Raw genomic sequence first — 25,064 nt, 5'->3', positions numbered from 1 at the left:
GACCATTAAGGACATTGGCGTCTGGGGGCCAAATATTTGTTAAAATGAGGGCATGAAATCAGCCAATGTAGAGACTCACATTGTTTCCAGGGAGATGAATATTCTTCAATATCAATCTCCTATCCTGATCAGGCAGTGATTAGGAAGAGAACTGGGCTGCACCATTCATGTTCTCATGGGTACCAAGATAAGCACTGCTTCCTGTGCTGGTGTATTTATCTGGCCTTTCTTGTACTGTTTGTATGCCTGTGGGAAAACATGTTCAAGCTGGGTACTGGCTGGACCTGGGGACAGGGAACCACAGCAGTCTCTCTTCAACCTGGCTGGGGTAGGAAGACTCCCCTGGTGCTGAGAATCCACACAGACTGTGCTGCACTGAGCCAGGAAGGAGATTCCCCTGGGTCCCAGCATACCCCCTTGTTTCCCAAATCTGATATTTAAAAAATCTATAATTTATTTTGTAATATTTACTGTTATTAAATCAGGTAGTACACACATAGTCGTAAATATCCAAGTCAAAATACCCAATGGCAACACAGTTGTCTTGATCAGTCAGAAATATCCTAAACAGAAAAAAAGACAACAGGATTGTTAGGTTTCTGGCAAACAATATTGTTCTTGACTCTATGTGGCATAACATTCATTATAGCTTTACTCTCATTTCTTGATGTAATCCTCACCTAGTTCTTGGCATATTTAAAATATTAAAGAAATATTTATTTTATTCTACTTTTTAAATATGTCTTTCCAGAGTTTGTTAAGTATTAAAGAAGGGATTGTAGAACACCTTTACAAGTTTAATTTTAGCAGACATTTCCTTACTTACCACTGTTACAGATGTTAAACTTTCTGTCCCAACATATGATTATGGGATAAATACATCTTGTTTGTTTTAAAAAAGGTCCTAAAAAGAAATGTAGATAATTTCAATCTAATTAACATAATTATGTGTGAGTTTTTCACAGTATTTAACAATGGACTCAGAACTTTTCAGAATCCTAATATGTTTTTAAAGACTCCCTGTTATTTTTTTGGTGTTATACTTTTATTGACAACTTTGGCTTTCCTTAACAATAGCTTTACCATTTTTCTATTGATTTTATATAGTATTTTACTTTTGCCCCCTAATTTTAGCTTTTTTTTTTATTTTATTTTGTGTAGTTCAGAAGTCATAGAACTAACAGGAATGTAACAGAAGCCATGGAATCACTGAGCTCATCTTAGTGCTGCAAAGTAGGATCACATGACAGGTCTTAAAAAATAAAGCTCTTCACAGTAGAACCTGTATCCTGTGTTTGACAGTGGGAATTTGCTGATATTTACAGAAAACAGAAGGAACAAAACACTATTGAATAATATTTTGAGGAAATATTCTCATGTTGAGGAACAGAGCTCATGTTCTATTAGTCTGTAGCTTAGAAATCTCTTGGACTGCAGATTACATTCAGACCATCTTGCTTAATAGCTTATGAAAAGTGTTTTTTTCCTGCTAATTTGTCCACTCTATTTATAACACAGCTATACTTTTGGCATCTAAAATATCCCAAAACAATGGGTGCCACAATTTAATTATGCTCTAAGTGAAAAAGTATTTCCTAGTCTTCTATTATGAGAAAATGAATCATTATTTTATTAACCTTCTCCATGCCATTTACCATTTTATAGATATCAACAGATTCCCACTTACTTCTAGTCACTTGTTTCTTAGGTTCTGTGTTGTATAATTGTTCTTTTTTACACAAGTTCTTTCATTCTCTGATCATTTCCCATTATCACTGGACAGTTACTCACCTTTACACCTTTTCTAAATACTGAACACTTTTTAGAGATTGGCTGATCTTAATTGAGAATATAAAAGTATTTATGATATTGACATTCAATGGATTCGTTCAGGGGCATAATTTTAAATCCAAACAGATGTTCTTTTTACTTGCATGTATCAGTATTGTCTGTGATTTTATCTTCTGGCCATTCACTCTCATGAGAATTTTATGAAGGCCTTGACAGATTGCTTAATATTTTATTAACTGGTTTTGGTCAGAATTTTCTCTTCTCTACTCAGCCTATGTTCTAGATCAATTGACAAGCACAGGTCCCTCCCTGCACAGTCTTGTGAGAATCTAAGAATGTTTTTTTGGGGTGGATTCAATATTGTTGTGTTAAGTTTTTAACTGATATGTTTCAGGATAAGGGTTTGGATTTTTGCTGCAGCACCTAGTAGCTTCCTAGGCAGTCCCCCAGCCCAGTCGAAGAGGAAGCAAAGTCCAAGATATATTGACAGTAGACTGTGTGGAAGAGGACACCTTATTCTGTGGAGGGAGACCAACCTTTTATATGCATGGAAATGTTTTTCCTCAAGCTCAGAGAATAAGCTTTAATTTATTTCATTTACTACTACTGACATAACCACAACAAACACATGCCAGTATCTATTTTTTTTCTGTTTCAATATTCCAGTCATAAGATGCATTCTGTTTAGTTTCAATGAAAACAGTGAAACCTCTTTCCTGACTAGCTTGCACTTCTTTTGCTTGCAATCTCAGCACCTGTCATCAAGTCATATGTAGTCAACTACAAGGTTTTCTTTCTGTTATTTGTCAGTATTAACAAACACCTATTTACAGAGTTCTCATGGGCATACAGCAATATAAAAGACAGTATCATGCTTCTAGTTCTATAAGGACCCACTTCTTCTTCCACAGAACTCATTGGTAAAATACAATTTCTCTGTGATATAAGAATAATCAAGTTCAGAGCACGTTAAAGAATACAAGATGAGGTGTGACACAGTCTTACTGATTAGTGGCAGCCAAAACTGACCCACTGTTTTAAAACTATTTTCTGATTTAATGAACATCAAGAGCTAAAATACTTCAGCTGAAAATGTATTTCATTTTCACACAATTAGTAGGGTAAACTACATTTCGACTAACTTTCCAGGAGTCAGAATGATTTTATGCTATTTTTACTAATACTTTTAGTATATAATGTTTTATTTTGTGGTGTGGTTTTGTATATAGATATATAAATCAAGTCTTCTGACGTTCTTTTAAACAAAGGTCATTTACCTGTGGTATGATTCAGTTTTTGTATCTAAAATGGACCAATATTCCTTCCTTATTCTCCAAGCACTAATTGCCTTGGTGTTGAAGTATATCAATAAAAAGCATACTGACTGAGTCAGTTAACAGACAGAGAGAATTTTTTCCCTAGCAGAAATAAATCATATTATTATTTAGAATAGCATTGAGTAATTTGTTCTGCCAATCTACTCTTTCATTCCTCCACTGCATGTACAGCCCCTTTGCATACAGCCACAGGAAAAGGATCCTTATCCCACATTAAGCAATTGACAGTATAAAGAATAATAAGACTAATAAAGAAAAATAATGAGATGCAAAAGATATTCCTAAGGCTATTGACATCAGTGGTAGAACCTTCTTCTTGCCCCAAAGCAGTAGACCCAGCCAAGGTATATACTTATCATATGATTAAATATCTGAAATATTTTGTATTTTATTAAATCAGCACAAAGTTCATGGCTGGCAAATTCATTGCACATCACTTTGTTGGCTGAAGAACTGGAATTCAAAACTGGAAACCCTAGGCCTGCAAATATGTGATGTAGGGGAAAATTTAATCTTAGAGAATATTAAAATAATTTAAATAACACATTTGTAAACATTATAATATAGTGGTGGACCATATCATCCTGTTAAATTGGGGTAATTTTTCCAATTTTATGCTATTAATTGTACATGTCAACTGAACTGCAGCTGTAAGCAGTAATAAATGAAAAAGCAATACTCTAGTCCATAAAAAAGGTTAAATTTGGTAGCTAAAGTTATTTCTTGTGCATTTAAACAGCCAAATTCTTTAGGCAATCAAGATAATTTTCCAAACATTTTGAGAATCAGTCCTGTATGTCTCTTAGCTTTTCACCAATGCAAGAATAACACATAGGAATAGACATGCTCTAGCCAATCAGAGCACAGAGTAACTGAACAGCTACTGATGCATACCTGTATAGATTTTTCCTTAGCTATGCATTTCTCTGCACACTGGTTGGTTGAGTTTATCTGATTTGCATAATCACCATACAGTTATTTCTCAATAGTTCAAGCTGCTCAAGCTGTTTACCAGTAACAAAGATGCAGTCTCAGCTTCTCTTTTTCTCCAACTGATGTAGAAAAAGTCTAAAATTTATATGAAAGAATAGAATAAAATATTCCAAAAATCAAAGAAAATGGAGCTGTCAAAGAGTTGAAATGAAAATTGTATTAAAGAAGTTGAATCACTGGATTATTCAGATTTCCATAAACATACGCCTCCCCATCCTAATCTTTATCTTGTGCAAGCAGGTCAACAAGGTTCTTGTCTTCACAAGAATTGTAACATTTCTATCTCCTTCTCCCTAGCCTCACTGGAAGAATCCCATTCCATACTTTCTGTTTAGTAGCATATGTAGTTATTTCTGATGAAAGAAGAGCCTGGCAGATAAATGGAAAATAGGGGGAAAAAGGGAGGGGTGGGGAATAAGGAGTAGAAATAGGAACGTGGGGAGAATTTAATAAAATTAAGGCTTAAACAAACATAGCAGAAGGTGTACAGCAAGGATCAGAAAGATACCTCTATATTTTTAAATAGTTTAGTGTTGGTTCATTTCTGTCATTTATCTTTGAATACATCTTTGTCCATATTTCACTCAGTAACTTTTGACTGTCACCAGCTTCACTATCGTATTCAAGTATCTTGTGTCATTTTTCTTGTTGAAATTTATATGAAGATTAATCTGTGATAATTAAATGAAATTTAAGTCTAGAATAGGTCACTGCTTTCTTAGAATAGTTTTTCTTCTACTAAATGACTGTTCATTTCATCAACGAAAAATGCATTTTCAAAATCTTTTGGCCATTAATAAAGATTTTTAGTCTTTAAGAGGCTGAACTATTACTTTCATTTGAAATATTTTTTTTGACTCCCAAAATTACCTTTCAATGCAGATATTTGTGGGTCTTGCAGAGTGCACATAATAGGGAGAGAAACAAAGGGTGGGAAAAGTTGATAATTTCCTTACTGCAAACACATAGAGGAAGTACCTAAAGTTACAATTTTGGTGTTCCTTGGTCCAAAGCAACGGGCAGATGAGAAGACACTTCAGGGTAAAAAATGGAATCAGAGTGTGAGGTAGGGCTGAGAATTATTTGTATCAATTACTACAAATGTTTACAATTCACAGCAGAAGAGAATGCAAATAAGGTCTTCCTGATTTAGCTTCTCCCTAGAATTACAGAAAATTCAAATTAAATCCCTTCATCACTGCTGCTTTAAGCCTTCCACTCTTAGGGACTCATATTTACCTCCTAAATTCAATGGGGTTTAGACATTGATTATCTGGGCTTCTGGGCTATAGTTCCTCATTTCTTCTTACAGTATTTATGCCATTGAAGCCTGAATAAACATCTAGTGGCAACCAAATACACTAATTCTACTACACCTTTTGTAACTTGCAATTCACTTATATATTTTAGTGATGGTTGCTGTTATGAGAATTTAGAAAGACTGCTAGCTTACAAATATGCCTCAGATCTCCCAGTTAGTGTGTTTCATTTTTTTTGTTATTCTTTATCATTATTCACAAATATTGAAGTACATTTCTTCAGAGAATACTCCCGTACAACATTCAGACATATCATTTATTCCATAAAGACGATTGTGCATCTTGTCCAGAAGTAGTATTTAATTTTTGAAAATGCTGGTCTTGCTTTTTTCCTCATATGAAAAGTTGCTGGTTCTTTTACCTAGTTAAAAAAAAATACATCATGTTTGCAAGTCTGTAAGACTAGGGTCCTTCCACATACTTACACACATCAAAAGCCATCATGTCAGAGTGCAATGTTGCATCTCTTCTTCCTTTCCCAATGCCACAGACATTTACCATCTTGCTGAATTCCTGGTAGCAATGGATTTCCCACTTATTTACTCTTCATTCTTTCCACAGTATATTCTGACTATTGTATTTATGAATTAATACATTATTTTGATCTATACAATAATAGTTTGTGGACCAGCGTGGAGGAAAGTTTCAACAATATTTTAAGACGCAGTGGGGAATAACTCTTATTTCTCTCTTTATTCTCATCTTTCTCAAATTACTTCATATTTTTGTCCCTCAGTACCATCTTAATCCCCTTCATCTTCTGTCTATTCAAGAAACTAAACATAATACATATCATACCTAAAATCTCCAGTGAATTACTCCATTAATCAGAAAATCTTGCATGAGAAATTATTTGCAGTTGGTTTGAATGGTAGTCTGCACTACGTATTATGGTTTAAAACCAACCACATGCATATACGTTGCACAATCTGTGTTTAATATTATGAGGTAACAACAGGCATAAGTAAGTTAATATTTAAAACATCTAGCTATGTGCAGGAAGTATTGAGCTACCCAAGACGATAGCTACATTTCTGTATGCCTATTTTATTCTTGGAGTTCCTGCTTTACTTCACTGTAAACCTCCTCTCTAATATCTAATGTTCCATGTATTATTAAATATTTCTACTGTAACAACTAATAAAACTGTTGTTCAGTGTTAGCTTGCATTACTCACTGTAGCCCACATTCATTTCTAATGTCTCATGTGAGGCTTGGTTCAGTTTCCAAAACATAAGAGACTAGCTGCATTTACAGTGCTCTAGCTGCTAAACCTCATAGAAAAAACTCTTCCTTAGCTCCCTCAGCTGTTTTGCAAATGGTGCTAGCTCTAATGTATATCCTGGGATAAATTTATCCTGATGAAGACACTTACCTCTGGTTAGTTGTCTATCTTTTCAATTTCCACTAATTTTACTGACTTGTGGCATGATTCATTTGCTGGCACGAGGGTGTCTAGTGGCTTTGAGATGTCCTAGACTACCTTGCGCAGGTTCAGCCACTTACAGAGGGTCATTACTACTGCTTCTGTTATATATACCAACTCTGCACAGATGTCTTCAATAGCGTCTGACATGTCAAATTCCATTAGCAATTATGTTTGGACAAATTAATTCCTAGATCTCCACTAACCAGCATATTAATTTAGATTAATTTAGTTATTTTTATGTATATACATTTGATTCAGGGCCTCAATTAAGTTGAGGACAGATGGTGTCTAGTGGCATTTGAGATTTCTTAGTAGATTTCACCTGGCTCCCAGCTGTTATTTCAGAAGGGCAGAGATGTTCCCTAGACCCTGTCATATTTGCCAACACTACGACGAATCACTAGAAGCCCATGGGTAGACTTTTATATTTAGGCAAACAAATCCCACACTAAGTGCCTAAAACAAGGAGCTGAATTCCACCCTCAGTATTGTTTGGAAAAGAGAAATAGTAATTTTTCATTTTGACATTATCAAAAAGATTAGACTATTTCATAATACATTTGAGTTGGAAAATCTGTTGAAACTGACTGTCACAGAAGAAACCATTTTTTGATGCTGGACTCTCATGAAAGAATGACAAACTATTTGTTGTGCTCATGAACTAAACTTTCTAATCCTCTATAACACTTATATTTCCTCCTTTAGCATAATTTCAAATTATTTTATCTCACATTGTCTTTTTCTGCTTGGTTATTTTTGTATTCCAAATAATATTAGTCTATTTTAATTTCCCACATTTAAAATAGTCATTCCATGAAACACAGGCATGTTCATGAATATGTTTTTTCATCTTCTAGGAAGCTTTTATGAATTTTAAACTTGCACTTTTTACATATTATTGTTTAAGAAGAAATAACTTTCTCACAATTTCAGAAGGTTTACTATTTATTACTCTATTCTGTATTTAATTAATTCTCTCATATAAAGTTTGTTTTCTTACATTCCTTAATTATAAAGACATTGAGATGTATCATTTTTGGTTTTTCTTTTTACCCTGATATGGCTTTCTATCAAAAGTGCTTCTTTCTTCATCAGGTGAGGAATAATACTAAGGAATTTCATTATTCTTTACAAAATAATTGGGTTAAATTAAGTTATTTTTCTTGTCTGCTTCATTTCTTCACAAAAGTTTTCTTGTCAGGTTTTGTTTAAATAGGAAATGATTGCATGTAAATTGTAGGATAGACACATTCTCTGGCAAGCAGTGTATGTTCATTGGTACCATTTAGAGCAGTTGATTTTTTTGGCACATGCTGCTGTCCCCATCCTGAGGGCAGGTGAGCATTCTTTTGCTCCCTTCATGCAATGTTATCTATGAAGTAGATGGAGGACGAGAATGTGCACCTGCTTTCATGCTGCTGTGCAGTCAAGGCACTGCCACAAGAGGTGCCATGGGCAAGAAAATGAAAAGTGTTCCTAGAGCCTTACCCTTCAGACACTGCTAATTAACTTTTCTTCCATTGATTTTAGAAGAAACACCCACCCACCTAGTTCCTATCCTCTGTTTGGTTTTGCCACATTCTGTAAGAGATAAAAATAGCTAAAAACGTAAGACCCATCTAGAGGCCAGTAGAGGTAGAAACGAGTCATGTTTTTTTAAAAAAAGATTTTCATGTAGATTATATGTTACTTATTAAGTGACAGGATGGATGTTACTTGGAATCTAACAGCTGCATGAACAGTCATCCCATAAAGCTATAGTTCAAACTCCTGGAAACTCCTAATTCCCACTGAGTAATTTCAGAGGGTTGACACATATATTAGCATTGTCCCTAGATTACATCATCTCATTATCTGAGACTTGTGACTTAAATATCTAGACTTACAGGTTGAACCTAGTGACCCATGTATCAGTTTATGCCTCATTCTAATAAAACCTCTACCTAAAACAGCAGGAGTCTCTGTGGAAGGGAGAAGTCATTTTGATTCTGATGTATGTCTTCTACTCAGACAAAAGAGAAAAGAAAAAAGAGCTGTTTCCTAATAAGCTGGACTTTCTGATGTGGAAGCCATAATGCGGCTAAACAAACTACATTCCAGTTTCCTTACAGTCTTTGATCTCCACATCTTTTAAAGCATTTTAATACCTAAAAAGAAAACCCACAACCCCCCTTACCAAGACCAGAAATTTATGTAGACCAAGCCAAGCAATATTTGACCTTAAAAATAAGAAAGAAAAATAATCCTTCCAAAAGTAAACCCCAAAGTATTATTGCATTAGCATAATCAAATAAAGTGGGGTGGGGTGGGGTGGGGTCGGGTGGGACACAAACTCTTCTTCCCCTGTTATAGTATCTCTCGAAGCTCTTCTAGACTCTCAAGAAAGGCTATGGCAAAACAAAAGTAAGCTGCAGGAAACATAAAAATGAAACATATCCTTCTTTAAAAAAGCAATGAAATCAAAATACCTACATTCCCACATTAAGCGTTATTCTTCACAGTATACAGGCTTGGCAAGCATATTGTTACAAAACTAGGTCATTTTCCTTAAAAAATATAACAATATTGCAACTAAGAAAAATGTCAAGAATTATAGCCAGAAAATACATCAGTTAAGATGAAAGAAAGTAGGACAATTATACTTAATTTATACCTCTGACTAAAATGCTTATAAACAGTACAAGACAGAAATTACCTACTAGTTGGCATATGACTCTTCAGAACTTATCTGTATTTCAGACAAGTATAGAATCTTGACTTTCAATGTCTCTAAAGATTAATATTTATTATCCAGAAAGTAGAAGAACTTTTTTTTCACCAAAAATCTCACTGCCTTCTTCTCATATTTCTTGAAGTTCTTATTTTCTTCTCTGTCAGGAATAAGACTTAAATATCTTTTCAATAAGCTATCAAGAAACTTTTTCATCAACAGCATTTTGTTTTTATTTAACAGCAGTATTTGTGACCATTTTGGGGGCTATTCTTAAGAAAGCAACCCTGTCTGGCAAATGACACTGTCATCATTTCAACATGAGTCAATCTCATATTATTTAATTAGACAACAATATACACTATTTTAATAGAGTGTTATGCAAGATATACTGTATTCTCTTATTTTTTGTTTCACTGCTAATTTTATTTCTTAACAGAACCCATAATATTTAGTTAGGCACAACAGGGTTACGTTCACATATTATGTCAAATGAGGGACAGAAGTGAATCTTACTTAGTAAAATTTCTAAAGACAGTGTAAAATAAGATTGTTGTAATTCTGTTAAAATAAGTTTGTTACATCCTTTGTGCTATGGTAATAATGTGTTGGTAATTTTATTTTATGATCTGTTTCAGTCAAATTCAGTTTTCATAGGAGTAATGATAATGCAATTAGTTGTAATCATTCCTATCCTTATATTGACAAGTATCTCAGATATCTCATATCTCATATCACATATCTGAGATTTTTATTTACGTTACTAAATAAAAGGAGGTAAGGGGATGAGTTTTTGCACTGTGGATTACTCCCTATCCAAGCTCTGGCTTTCTTTTGGATCACTCTAATTACCTTATTCCAAGACAGTTCAGGTTCTAGTGGAGACTTCTAGTGGAGACTTGCCCTAACAGACCTCTGGCTATGTTGCAGACTGGGATGCTTCAGTTTGTGTCCCTTTTTCACTTGCCAGCTTAGTCATACCCTAGGCATCTTCTCTCAGTAGTTATCTTGTCATTTCTGTTCTCAGATGAGTGGAACATATGAAAACTCATTCATTAAAAATAAAAAAATTACATGATAAAATCAGAAAATGAAAAGAAGTCTGACAGCGACAGCAACAATGAACATCGGAAATTATTATTACAGTATATGACACACTGAAATATTACCAATATATAGTGCCTCCTTTTAAGAAAAAGAAGGGCTTTTCCCAAAGATAACAAATATAAAACTAATGTCTGAAAGCTCCTTTTAAAGTTAAAAATCAGCTACTTTAACACTTACGTTTATAATTCTGTCATGCTATATTTATCTAACTGAATTTTCATTTAACATGGCTAGTTGTGCTCTAACTCACACTTCCTCTAATAGTTTAAATCGGTGTAGCTTCACTGCACACCTCCATTCATAATTTATAAAGACAAAGTATAATTAAATAATCCAATTTGTATTTTCTTGTCATATTCTCTATGCATTCTCTTCCACCTCCACGGATTTATGGTATTAACTGAAGGTAAACATTCCCCACTTAAGATGTGATAAAAGAAGCCATTGGATGAATACCGTGTTTGAAAAACTCCTAGCCAATCAGCAATCAAAAAAAAGTCAAAAAGCAAGCAAATATCTGCATCTGAATTTATCTCTAAAAGGCTTTAAAATTAAAATTAAACTCTCAAAGGTTTGAATATGATTAGTAGTATGATACTGGGCAACATTCTGAAGTCTGTCAGGAGGGTGATTCAAATATGTATTCCACAAACATAATTTCTTTTGGAAAAACAGTAATATTAATGAAAAGGATTTATACTTGTTTGAAGTAGTTTATGATAAAGAGAAATATACAAACAAATTCCTCATTTCAGATACTGGAATGATGTGAGTAAATGAAGTACTGAGATCGATGTCCCTGTTAATAATATCATATTATTAAAGCATGATTTCATTGTCTTCAAACTGTACTTTTTCAATATGTCATTTTCCTTTTACTAAATTAGAGCTTCACAGAGAGAACAAATACAACTACCACACCCCTGGGGGAAAACAAAAAAGTTAAAATTCTGAATTGTCTGATGAGCTATCTTCTAAAGATAAGTTCAGGAAGTCTTAGAAGATAAATTTTTGTTAATTCTCTGTGATTTTAAGATAAAAACTTTAAAATACATCTGAGGTAACCTAGAAATTCCCAAATGTTTGCATACCTTGTCTATCCTTACTTGAATCTTGTATGCCTACTGCAATATGCAAAGTTCTTTCCTCACTAGTAAAATAAGGACAAGGTCTGAGATGGAACACAACTATTTTTGGCATTATGCATATAAACATAATTTTGCAGAAATAAGGGATTAGCTACTTGTTTAAAAATGTCTGGAAAGGAATCTAGGTCTGCTCAGTCTCTACTCACAAAATTTCTGATTGGCTGAATGGTAATTGATTGCCTAGTGAGTCATGTGGGAAGAGGTTTATTTACATATTTATAAAACATTCATATATATTTATACATTTATAAAGCACCAATCCTATGTTGGTAAATTAAAATATTTTAAATTAAGAATCTCAGTACAACTTATCTGATTCCTACAAATGTATGTAACTCCTTCTACCCAAATAGAACAGATAAAGTACAAAATTTATATATCTAAATGAAAATTGCAGTTTTCCCTGCTGTACAAGTGACAAAACCAAATATATATTTACTCACAATTTTTTAAAAAAAGTAAAATTGCTTGTTCATGAGATTTAGCTAAGGCCATTTAATGTGCCTTAACCTCTGCTAAGAAAGAGACTGTTTTGTTCCCTCCTCTTCACCTTATTCAATCGACATGCGAGAGGAAATTAGGAGGATTCTATATCTGGTATTTGTGAGGCACCCTAATTGCTGTAATGCACTGTACAACCACTAGTGAAGTGTGAAAGAAAAAGCAGTAGTTCTTTGGCATATGTTTGCTCATTCAGAATTAAATACTTTTAGGTAACTCAGAGAACAGTGAAAGAAGTTAACCTCCATCATAACACAGATTGTACCACCTTTGTGAAAACAGGTTTGGGAATATGCAAATAAATTTTTTAAAACCTGGGTCCTGAAATTAAATTCTAAAATCCTTATCCAAGCAATTGTAAGTGAAGTGATAATTGTTTACCACACAAGTCAGTCCAAAGTCAGTGAAAACTGAAGAAAAACTGAAAGAAGTTCCTGGACAATTTGTATATCATTTGTTTGTATGCCATGCATTTATTAGAAGTGGAGCTCATACTGCCAGATCAGAGAACTGACATTTATAAAGTCTCAGCAGCACAGCTCTTTAGAGGAGCTTTCAGTAGATGAGTCATCCTTACTATTCCACGAGATAAAATGGTTCCCTTACTTTGTCATGTTTACAACTAAGAGTACCTGCACCACAAAAATCTCTGAAGGAAGGCAGAATAATTTCTGAGCTGTTATGTGAAAATCTGGGAGAAATGTTCATGACGGTTTCCTATTTCACGTATTTATATATGTATTTCATATATTTAATATGTATATCTTCCATACATCTGTCACGAAATGGGAAATTAGAAGAAGTTGAAAATACGAGAAACTTGATATCAAAGATCTGAATGAAAAGTCCTTTAGAGGCCAATGAGCCACAATCACTTGCCTTCTTAGTGAGTAATTAAAAACGGAGTCTCTAACCTAGAACATCACCATGACTTAGGAAAGCATCCTGTTCAGGAAAGAGAATTTTTATTATCTTAACTTGAAGGTTTCTTTAGCTTCTTATATTTAAAAAGGTACCTATGTATTTGGGCAGATCAGAAAATAATCAAACTAAATATCTTAATCTATAAGTTGTCTTCAGCTGTCTTAACCATGGCTTCAACCTGGACTTCTCCTCATCCTCATTTGATTTTCCCTTCTAAGGGAAGTAAGAGATAAGGAGATACTGTATAATGCTGAACTAAATACATGACTTGGAATATCTTATCAGATTTTTTTTTAATTTAAAAATGTATTTTCCACTGCAAATTTAAATAATCCCCCAAAAATATCAGAATATCACTTCCATTGACAAATAAAAATAAAATGATGAATAAATATTATTCATTTTGGCCAGATGGACAACTCAACCACTCTGCTTGAAAGCCACCAATCAAATATTACAGAAGAAACTTGTGGAAAAATCAGTAATAGATGACTTGCTAACTTCATTTCAGTGCTTTAACCACAAGATTATTATCCAAGATTTTTTTTTCATTAATAAAGATGTATTATTTATTGATTAGTTTAGAGTGATTTAGAGTATGGTGGACTCACTGTGGTGTCTGGCTCATTCTGAGGTCATTCCTGTAACCACTATTCATAAAGAAATCTTGATTCATGGGTGACCTTGGCTTTAGCATGTATATTTTTGACTGTTTTATGCCTGAAACAAGTATAACCTTGGACTGTGTGAAAAGACATTATCTTCCTGCATGAAAACCATCTTCTTGCCTTTGTACTTTGATTATAAAGTTATAGGCACTGTAAAATATTTGATTCATTTCTCCTTTCCCCGTGAATAGAAAATTATTCTTAGTGCTCCTGTTTTCCATTCTTTAATTATTTACAGATAAATAAAAGTCAACAGCTGAAATTAAGCCTCTGAAATGGCAATAAATACGTTCTTTAAAGCAGACATATAGTCAAATTCTGTTTTCCAGTGCAGAATCAGAAGTTCATAGACTTATTTTGGATAGTAAACCAAGAGGGATCTGTGAAAGAACTCTTTCTTCAGATGCATGGAAATCAATTCTTGTCCTCTATTAGTCTGAGCTATACAACATCTGAATTTGAATCAGGGGTAGACCTATGGAGGCACAAAGACACAGATTCAGTCAGTGCAATCTTCACGCATTTAGTCTGGGATTCATTTGCCTTATCTTTAAATATTTACAGTAGAGACATGAATATTTGTCTTCCTGGATTCTCTTTATACTGAAGAGGGAAAAATGGGTACTTGCAAAGAATAATTAATCTGATAATTTTAAGTGTCTGCTTTATGATGGAGTGAATCATTCCCCTAGATGTGCCTGTTTCTCTCCAATGATGATAAAACCAGTCTAAACATCTAAATCAGGTGGGGGGATTTGTACCACATACGCCTATATTTGATCAGATGAACTTATTTCCCAAGTGCTTCTGTCAGGAAGTCTGTTCTCTTCAGTCCTGATAAACTATAAACTCTCAGAATAGTCCCTGACTTAGTTTAAACCTTGGCCAGCCTACATTTTCTCAGGTACAGTTGGGTAGTAAGTACAAGTCAAGGATCATTTCTAACAAGCAATTTAATATGGGCTAACTGTTCTGGAGAGTAAAATAATTTATCATAGCGCATGTGCACCTTTCTATACTGACCAACCTCAGGGCAGAAGAGTAGTCTTGGGAATGTTTAATCTACATGATGTAGTCCCTATGGCTGTAGTCTCCACGCTTGCTACAAGTACCAATTCTGAACAAGTTATTCAGACAGCAATCATATCTTAATTTCCATATCCTCTCAGTCTAAATATTTTTATTTCCCATAGCCATAAACAGTGCTGGCAGGCTAATACATTGGGATACATATTCTATGGTCAACATTAAGAATATAAAAATGGCATTCTGGAGCTCCATTTAAATCTCCATTTAGAACAGTATCCATCTTTATCCAGTAATGGACAGTTAAGGGAAAAAATATAAAACATAGAGAAATTTTCCATGTTATACCTTTCCTCTTTCCAGCTCCCTGTGTTTTATCGATTGCTGCATTCTCAAAGCTTTAATTCAAATTTCTTGCATATTCACAAGGATAATTATGAAGTTTCCACACCCTAGCCTTAATCCAGTCAAGCTCTCCTTTACTTTGGGGATATTGCAGAGTTGAGTTATAGATTAGATCTGCAGAATCATATAATCATAGAATGGTTTGGGTTGGAGGGGACCTTAAAGATGACCTAGTTCAAACTGCTTCTGCCATGGGCAGGGACATTTTTCACTAGATCAGGTTGAGCAGAATCATCAGATCTTTCTCTTAGTAGAGATATGGTGAGGGTACTGACACTATGCAACAGTTATGTAGGGAACAAGACATATTAGTCCAACAAAGCACACTTGAAAAACTATGACTAAAAATGTTGGACAATGAAACAATCTCCGTGCTTTAGTGAATAAAAAGTTGTGTGTGTGGTATAATATTTCAAATAAATGCAGGACAGTGAAAACATCTCAGGATAAAGCATCTTCCTCACGACCTGGACTGCATGCTAGACACTATTTTATATTTATAGGTATCCTGAATTCAATCATATTATCAGCTACCTGCTGAGTCTGGCAACATATCTAATTTCATGTTGAACCACCTGACTGCCTTTTCTCTAAAAAACATTTTCCAAGTCTTATTGTCACTGACCTAGCAAAGGTTGCAATAAATCTTTTTCTCAGCAAGGGTGCTGGTAGTTTAAGAGCTTCTCTAATAAACAATGCTATATTTCTGAGCTTATAACCAAACCACCATGAACTGTCATATCTTTCTGAGAAGTATTTAGATAGGGTTGTGTAAATCCAACAGGTTAGTGAATAAATTTGCAGATTTTTTTTTGTGTTATCTGTGCCTAATGGACTATTTGTTTTATTTGTGCTTGTTCAGTCATGTTTTGCTGTTAGTGATGAATAGTCATCATACTACCTAGTCAGTCTTTGCTTCACTGACTTTTCTGTAAGTAAACTAGAACTGAATGCCTCTTATATGCTGGTTACTCTTATTTGAAAGAATGAAAATCAAACTTCTTCTGGTGCTGAATGTGATACAATTTGTTCCATTTATTAAAGAATCTGCAAGCTATTATATGGGATATACCGCAATGTCTTTAAACTGAAAATCTAGGATTCATTTTCCTAGAGTTGACTTAATTTTAATCTGAGTTTATTTTTTCACCATGTCACTGAAACTGACTGCATTAGACATAAGGACAGTGTGTCCACTTTGTCTCCATTTAAAACAATCGTGCCTGCTAGAAATCATTGTTTTTTGAGCCCAGCAAATTACTTACAGCCTGAGTGGTCTTTTGTTTGTCCTGAGACTATTCTTAGCATACCTAAATGGTGATCCTGATGAACAATTTGATGATAAAATAACAGTGGAATTTCAAACCAATAAAGGAAAATCTGCACTAATGTATTTTTAAAACTGTTGCAGATTTTTCAGCTCTTGTAGACTTATGTGGGAGGAAAAATATTGGAAACATATTATATTTTGATAAATGTCCTTTCTCATTGTCAAATACCTCAGCTTTTAATTGCATAAAAAGGCCATTTATGGTCTCCCCTTTGCCAACAGCCAGAATAGCATCTCTCCAAGCTCATAATCAAAATAAAATAAACCCAAATATTAAACCCATAGCTTTTTCAGAGCATGATATGTCCACATGTTTCAAAGACATAAGATAAAAATATGACATAAAAAGAAAGATAAATATGACATAAATATAGATATCTACTGCTTTCAGCTATGTAAAAGTAAATTTGGAGTCCACTGAACCTTCCATATTTTCCTTAGGAAAGATAGCTTAAGACTGATATAATTGTAAATAAGACAAGGATATGATCTGATTTTGATCTTATTTCTGTCACAAAACTCAGAGTAATATATTAATTTACAACACAAACCATTGCAAAGACTGTTTTCAAAAGCACTGCTCCTTAAGCAAGACAAATGCAAAGATACAAAACTTGATCCTACTAAGCCTTTAATGGATAAACAAAAACATATGATTTCAATATTATCTTGGCTAAATTTCATTAAATAAACAAAACTAAGTTAATGTACTTAATTTACTGGAAGCATAAGGATATTAATGAACATTAGATAGTATGTCATTCATGTGTAAAATACATGTAAGGTACATTGTATGTTGCTTAAAAGGTGTAATCAATACAATGATATGCAGATAGCATGAAAAAGTATATACTCCACTAGATGTAGATCTACAATTTAGACTACTCTTGTAGTACAAATATAGTTTCTACTTAGAATGTTATAATAGCGTAATACCTTCTCAGACATCAGCTGTCATTATTCACATTAGCTGTTCAGAGAGAAAGACCAAATTCAAATTATATGGATTCAAATAGTTTTCAATACAAAAAGCAAAACAAAATAAAACAAAACAAAAAAAAACCCAAAAGAGTGCAGAGGTCACATGGTGTGTCTTTTTTATTTTTTCCTTTTTCCCTTATCGTTTTAGAGTTAACTATTTGAATGCAGCATAGAAGGCTGATTCACTTGCACTAACTTTCTGTGCTAGTCACATACAGAATACATCAAAAAGAAGAGACACCATTCCAGTAAATTTCTGGATGTTCAAAAGAACATCAAGTCTCCTCGCTGCAGCAGCTATGCTATAGTACAAAATAGCAAGTCTGAAACTTAGGAAACTTTGGGATTTTATCTTTAGGAAAACCTGGGGAGCTAAATCTCCACCTGTGAACTTGAATCAGTAAACTGAAGAAGTTTGACTGTCTTGCTGCTGGTTACTATTCATATTCCCATTTTCATGGAAACTGCTGTTGTACTAACTGAAAATGGGATAAAGCGCTTTAACATAATTGCTACTTTACACAAGCCTGTTTTCCTTTTATGTTCAAATTTAAGATTATTTTAAAGCACCATTTTCCATATTCATCATGCTGACATGTGTTTCTATGGAAACAGGAAAAAAGTAATAGCTGAGTTCTAGGAACTCTTATTCAACTCAGTGACTAAATCTAACAGAATTCCACTTCGAGCAGAAAGAGAAGAACAATCTGAATTCTACCTGTAATTGTTAAAAAGTTTTTGCTCATGAATTATTTGAAGAGGATGAAAAGATGTTTTCACTGTGATGCTCTGGAGAGTTCATTATCCATTAATTTTCTACCCAGTACCATCTAAAATACCTTTGTGTTTAGAATTAAAAATGCATGAATCCCGTCTAGCTTGACCTTGCAAACAAGTGTCGAATTTTCTTTCTTCAGGAAATCAGTTAGTTAGTTACACAAGACCTAGTGACTGAAGCCCACCTTTGCTAGGACAGTGCACTAAAAACATTTACATGCAATCCCAACATCCCACAAATTAGGCAAGTGTTTATCATTTCCAGCATTCATAAGAGGTAATACAAATATAGTTTCAATTAAATACATATATATGTGTGTGTGTGTGTGTAAGAGGTTAGTTTCTGTCTTTTTAGATTGAATAATAGAGTTTGTTTAAAGTGTATGTTTACTTCATTTTCTAAATTGATTTGTAATACAATACATTCAGTAGGTTAAGGATGCTTGAATCAAAACGTATGGCTGCAGTTTTGCTTTAGTTAAAGGTTACTTTCAAGTGTCACTCCCTTGCTGATCTCAAATTCACTGAGATCAGTAGAAAACCTTGCATGGATTTCAGAGACCTGTGGATGAGCTTCTAGAAAGCCCAACCCCCCTCAAGTGCTGAACCAAATGCATCCACAGGGAATTTAACATTATATGTTTCATCGCTGTCCACTTTTGTGTATGATTTAATGGAATAAGATCAAAATGTTTACTTATTTTGAAGAAAAAGTAATGTAGAAAACGTAGTTTTAAAATATACTTCATTAAAATATTCACAGTATTTGTTTTTCTGATCACATCATCCTTCAATCTTAGGAAAAGCTATAATTTTCAAACTTGTATTTAGCAAGAAAGTCTGTCCTATTTGTCAATTGTGTCTGTAATGGTATGTAATATACATAAATGTATGTAGTATGTTATATATAAAGCAGTTCAATCCATACTGACTGGCAGATAAAATCCAGAGCAGATGTGCCTGATTGAGAGCCCATCTGTGTATCCTGTGAATGGATTAGACAAGGGTGTTATTTTTTTTTCCTTCTCTTTCTGTAATTGGTTAACATTTTAATTGTGGAAAGAATTAATATGTGCCTCGGTTAAGTAAAATAAATTTATAGTTTTTAATATTTATATATTGCCTAGAAACACAGTAAAGGAATCATATGCAATGGTACAAACATTAATAAAAATAATAGGTGAAATTGTGGCTAATAAAATCACTGAAAGAACTTCCCTTGGTTTTTCTAGGGGTAGCATTGTACTCAATGAATTTAAAGAGACGTTCTATTTCAGAAATGGCTGTTACTATTTATGATTAAACAACAGCTCCATACCTTCTTTCTGAGAAGCTAAGCTTACGCCATAGATTGGTATTCTAGTATATATTATATATATATGAGATTGCTGAATAATTCAATAAAGATAGTAATCCTTCTTGTGAAATTACATGTTTTTAAAGTATCTGTAAGTATTTCTTTTTCTATCAAATCCAGTAGATGTGTAAAATCTGCACCAGGAAGACAAGGTTTACAAAAAAGGAAATGGTGCCAACTCATTTGGGCTAGAATTTTCATTTTGGGCTTAATGTCACTAACAGTGGCTAGAAGATATTTTTCCATAATGACACAGATTAAGTGAAAGGTAGCTGGCAATCCTAATCATCTTTCACAAGCAGTCTTTAACTAGGTCATTTCTTGTTATTTAATTGGTCTTATTACACCATTAAATCAATGATAAGGTAAGCTAATATGACTTTGTTAGCATCAAATTAAAAATATCCCCTTTCAAAAACAAGTAAGTAAGTGAGTAAATAAATAAAGCCTAGAATACATTAAAACTGTTTGCTCTTGAGACAGAATTTTACTCTGTCACACTGTAAGGAAATGCTGGCACTCTGAACACAGCTGAAGAAATATTTCTTCCTGACAGACCACACTAAGGGTGAAATAATGCACAGGCTGGGTTTCAGTGTCTCAGTAAGTCAATGACTTCCCTTATTGCAATTTACTTCTGTATTTGCAATTCAGGGCTGAGATCCAGAAAGATCAAATGCTTTGTAAAATAGCTGTGACTACTTTTCAAAGGGACTTTTTGACTTAGAACAAGAGAAAATGGAGGTATAAAATTTTGCTCAAATACTTTATTCTCTAATTTAAGGGTAGCATGTCATCTGAACACAGTAAATGGAACTATAGCACAGTGGAAATTCAGTACAGAGTTCAGTGTGATTTTCCTAAGTTTCTGGCTTCCTATACTTAAACTTCCATTTCTTCCAGGTCTTGGGACTGTCAGATTCCAGCCTGCTCATACTATCTGGGCATACTGGTTGCTTCAATCACCAACTATGCTGCAATTTAATGTCCTTAAGTATGAATCATAGCTGGAAGTGTTTTCTATCATTCTCCCAGATGGGGACAGGTAGAATTTGACTGACTTACCGATGTTTAGTTTATGCATCCATAACTTAGTTAATTGGCATGGACATGGCTTACAGCCAATGAAAAGAAAGATTGTGTGAGACCTGGTAGTATAGGTAGACAGACTCAAAAAATGGGTGGACGGGGGTTGCAGCTAACAGGGGTTGATTCATAAGGTGAGCTTTGTTCTTGGACTCTTGCCATTGTGTAAGAGAGACAAGGAAAAACAAAAGGAAAGAAAACAACAACAACAAAAAAAGAGTGTCATGGACAGCTACTCTGAGCCTACAAGAAAGCTTCTTTCACTTTTATAAGTTTATGCTTAATTCCAGTTTCTTTCATAATCTGCCTTAGTTATACCCCAGATAATTTTCTTGAGAATAGAACCTTTGTTTTAACAAAAGTATGGTCTTGCTTGTGATCTTTCCACAGCTGAACAAGGAACTCATTCTCATCTTGTGTTTTCTCTGCATTAAGTATAAAGATCAAATTTTACCCATAAATGGTACCCTATGACTGAGTGAAAATTTTTATATAGTGTGATTGATCAGTGACTTTGACCTCAAGAAAGGATTCACAAATAGGCTTAAAAGACAGAATGGACATAACTTCCACTTCTGACCTTGTAAAAGTGAAAATTTTCAGGTTTGTAGTGCTCAGACTACAGTAAAATCTGTCACTAGCGTACTTTTTCTGTGAAAGGCTCCCCAGACTTTGTGTGAACCTTACAAAGAAAATAGATTTTTATTCGGCATTAATGCAAGTTTGTCTTTCTGTTATACACAAACTGAAAAGCTTTCTGCTGCTATCAACTACTTCTTCAATGTTAAATTTCTCTCTCCTTACTACCAAGGATTTTTTTTTTGTTCTTCCTTTATCTGCATCTCTTTGCTTTGTATTAGAAAGACTGTATCAATAAAATCATTCCAGCAAAAACAAAACAGAATTTATTTATCCCAGAAGTGCTATTCTAAAAAATATGCATACTGTTCTAACTAACTGAAAAAGGTGTTGAATCTTTATTTTGATTTTGAAACAACAAAAATACTGCAAACCCTGTATTTTCCTTGAGAATAGTGTTTATTCTAGCCTGATTTCAGATAATTTTGGGAAGTTGTCCTGCTAAAAACTTTGTATCATATCTCACACCCTTTTATTCTAGTTCTACTTTTAAAAATTAATGGCCAGCAAAATTAATAATGATAAAAAGCGTAGCATTCAAATTCCTAGTAGTTTTAGAGCCTTAGATATCTTAGGAGCATAAGCTGCTTTAAAAGCAGGAGGCTTAAACTCCAAATCAGTTTGAATTCTCTGAGCCAATCTTTGTCTGTTAGGAAAAAAAAAAAAAAAGAACAGAGGCACAAACTAGATAACAGCCTTTTATGGGGTACAGAAATTAAAGTAACAGAGTTACCTTTCAAAGAGATCTCCAGGGCTTCAGTGTAAAAATAGCTATTATTTTATTAGACAAGGTTCTAATCCACAGTCTGCTCAGTTGTGCTCCAGACTTCTATAAGATAATCAATGCATTCACTGGAGAGTAGCTTGATTAAAAAAAAAAAAAAAAAAGAAAAAAAAGGAGATATTTAGAGAGGCTGGGGAGCCATCTTGTGGTGATTTTATTTAATCCTCCAAACAGGGAGTCCAGTTTGCATAAAATTGTTTCATTTTCAGCTTACTTCCAGGTTCTTACCACACATGTTTTTGGCTGGAAAAGTATTTTATCTCTTTCTGTTCACCTGCTCTGCCCAGACATCTAAATCAAAGAATGTCTAGGAAAAAGAAAAAAAAGAAAAAGGAAAAACAGGCTGTGTTGCTTACAAAAATTGTTTGAAACCACTAATATAATCACTTGTGCTCCCTATTACTGAATGATTTTTATCAGATGCCTTTTCTTCAGAAATGCAATTTCATTGAATAAAGAATGTCATAAAGAGGAAAAAAATGCTCTTTGGAGTAGGAAAATTACAGATCCTGCTTTTATATCATACAACTTAGTGTCTTTTTTTTTTTTTTTTTTTTTTTTGTCATGAAAATTCCTTTAAAGAATCTAAACTCTGTAACTTTTCTGCATGGGAGGACTTTAGTGGGAAATTGAATTTGTGTTTAAACCACAGTATGATTCTATGATTCTATGATATACATTAAATTGCTGAAGGCTTCACAAGGACTCGGAGTTAAGAGATTTAGATTCTGCTATGGAATGGCCACTGCAACTGTATAGAGAAAATGTTTTAGTAATTCTAAAAGTGATTGGGTAAAAGTGAAAAGGATACATACCCACAGCATTTGAGGAACCAGCTCTGCCTCAGCTGAAATAAAATAATTCAATATTAGTCCCTTGCAATATGCTCAGTTTGCTCCTTGCTTGAGAAGCCTTATTTAGTGATATCTGGTTTTGTGCTTACGAGCCTGGATAAGTAGCAATAAAATTCACAAATCACCGCTAATGTCAGCACTTTCAATGAAAGCAATACATTGTCTAATTTTTTATATTTGTAAGTTCCACAAGGGCAATAGTTTCACCTAGATATCATTCCTTTATATCTCAAGAGCAAGGAAAAGATTTTGAACAGTATTATAGAAGACATAAAGCTGTTTTCTAGCAACTCCATTGCTAAGAAAAAATAAGTCCCTGACAGCACAGCCACCAAAAGCTGTTTTGCGTCCAAGGACAAATACCGTACTTGTAGTTGATGGTTCTCTCCTTTCCTCATACCCTGTTAGCACTTCCTTTTGTCCTTCTCTGTTGCTCTTTTTCTTCTGCTCCTTATATTTGTCTGTAGGCAACCCTAAGCAAGGGCAGCATCAACAGGAGTTTTAAAGGGTCAAATCAGATTGAAATGATCTCAGAAGAGGTTGTCCAGGAACCACGACCATTAATACTGACATCTTTACTCCCTTCCCTTTTCTCCCTTTGACAGAATTTGTAGCACTTCCTGATTTCATGTATTAACAAATTATGTCCTACTGGAAAGGACCATTCCAAAATTCCTGCCTACATAATAGAGCGGGCTTGTTATTTAAACCAGTATTCAAATCTGCTAAGCCATTCCTGCATTTCTACAGCTATACATTCTGCTCACCTTTTCTGCCTGAATTTCATCCACACAGTTTAAAATTCAATCATTTTAAACCCCATCTCACCTTCAGAATTGGTTTTGCATGGATGTTCTGATTACTATTCCCAACATATCAAGACAGTCTGAAATACTATTCCTGTGGTTAATATATACTGTGTTGCATAACATTAACTGCAAGTAGGGACAAATTATGATGTCTTTCCATGTTGAGACAAATGTGCTTGACTAATTTATATATTTTTATTTCAATCCTCTTGCAGAAGCACTCCACCTGTTCTTACCCAGGCCTTTACAAACCTCATACCAGGTCTAGGCTCATATTCCTTCCTCTTAGATAAGCTACAGCAACTGAAGATGCTTCAAGAAGATACCTAATGCAAAGGATCAGAATCTCCAGCTATATTGTGGTGCAATTCAAGGAGATGGCGTATTTAAATTTTATACTTCATAGTCAGAAGGCTCTGCTGAAAGTCCTTGGAAGGATGTCTGGTTTGCCTGAATGACCATTAGTCCTGTTGTTAGGCTCCTCTGTAAAAACAGAACTCTTGAACAGGCAATCCTCAGGTTTAACTCAGCCAACACATCCAATCTCATTATCACATTAATGCTCAAGTATCACTACCCATAAATTAAAAATGGCTGAGTGTGATTATGGCAGTTCACCCCCTTTCTCGCCACAACAGAAGATGAGTAGTCTTTACAGTAAAAATTTTGCTTCCTGGCCTGGCAAAGCTGAACTAAATCAGAAACATTTTAATAAGCCATGTTTCTTTTTCTTTTTAACATCAAGAGGTTTCTAATGTAGTTAACTGTTTCTCACACAGAAAATATAAACAAAACCAATCCACACCAAAGAAAGACCATCCTATTCTGAAGAAATATGTAGTAATAGCAAATATGAAGACAAGGGAAGAGGAAAAGCATAAATGTCAGAAAGAAATTATTAGAAATTAGCAGAAGAACAAAGAGAAAATATATTTCTCTATGTGTGAAGAGACAAAAATGGACCAATAGCACATCAGGAAAGGAAGAGAAGGAATTTAAAACTGAAGAGGCTGATGGGTCAACTCTGAGATCAGGAAAGAGATAAGCTTAAAGCTATGGAAAGGAAAATAGTTACAGAAGAGAGAGAAA

Source organism: Phalacrocorax carbo, chromosome 1, assembly GCF_963921805.1.
Source record: "Phalacrocorax carbo chromosome 1, bPhaCar2.1, whole genome shotgun sequence".
In the NCBI taxonomy this organism is placed as follows: Eukaryota; Metazoa; Chordata; class Aves; order Suliformes; family Phalacrocoracidae; genus Phalacrocorax; species Phalacrocorax carbo.
The sequence above is the reverse complement of the archived record's forward strand: the minus strand, read 5'-3'. Positions refer to the sequence as shown.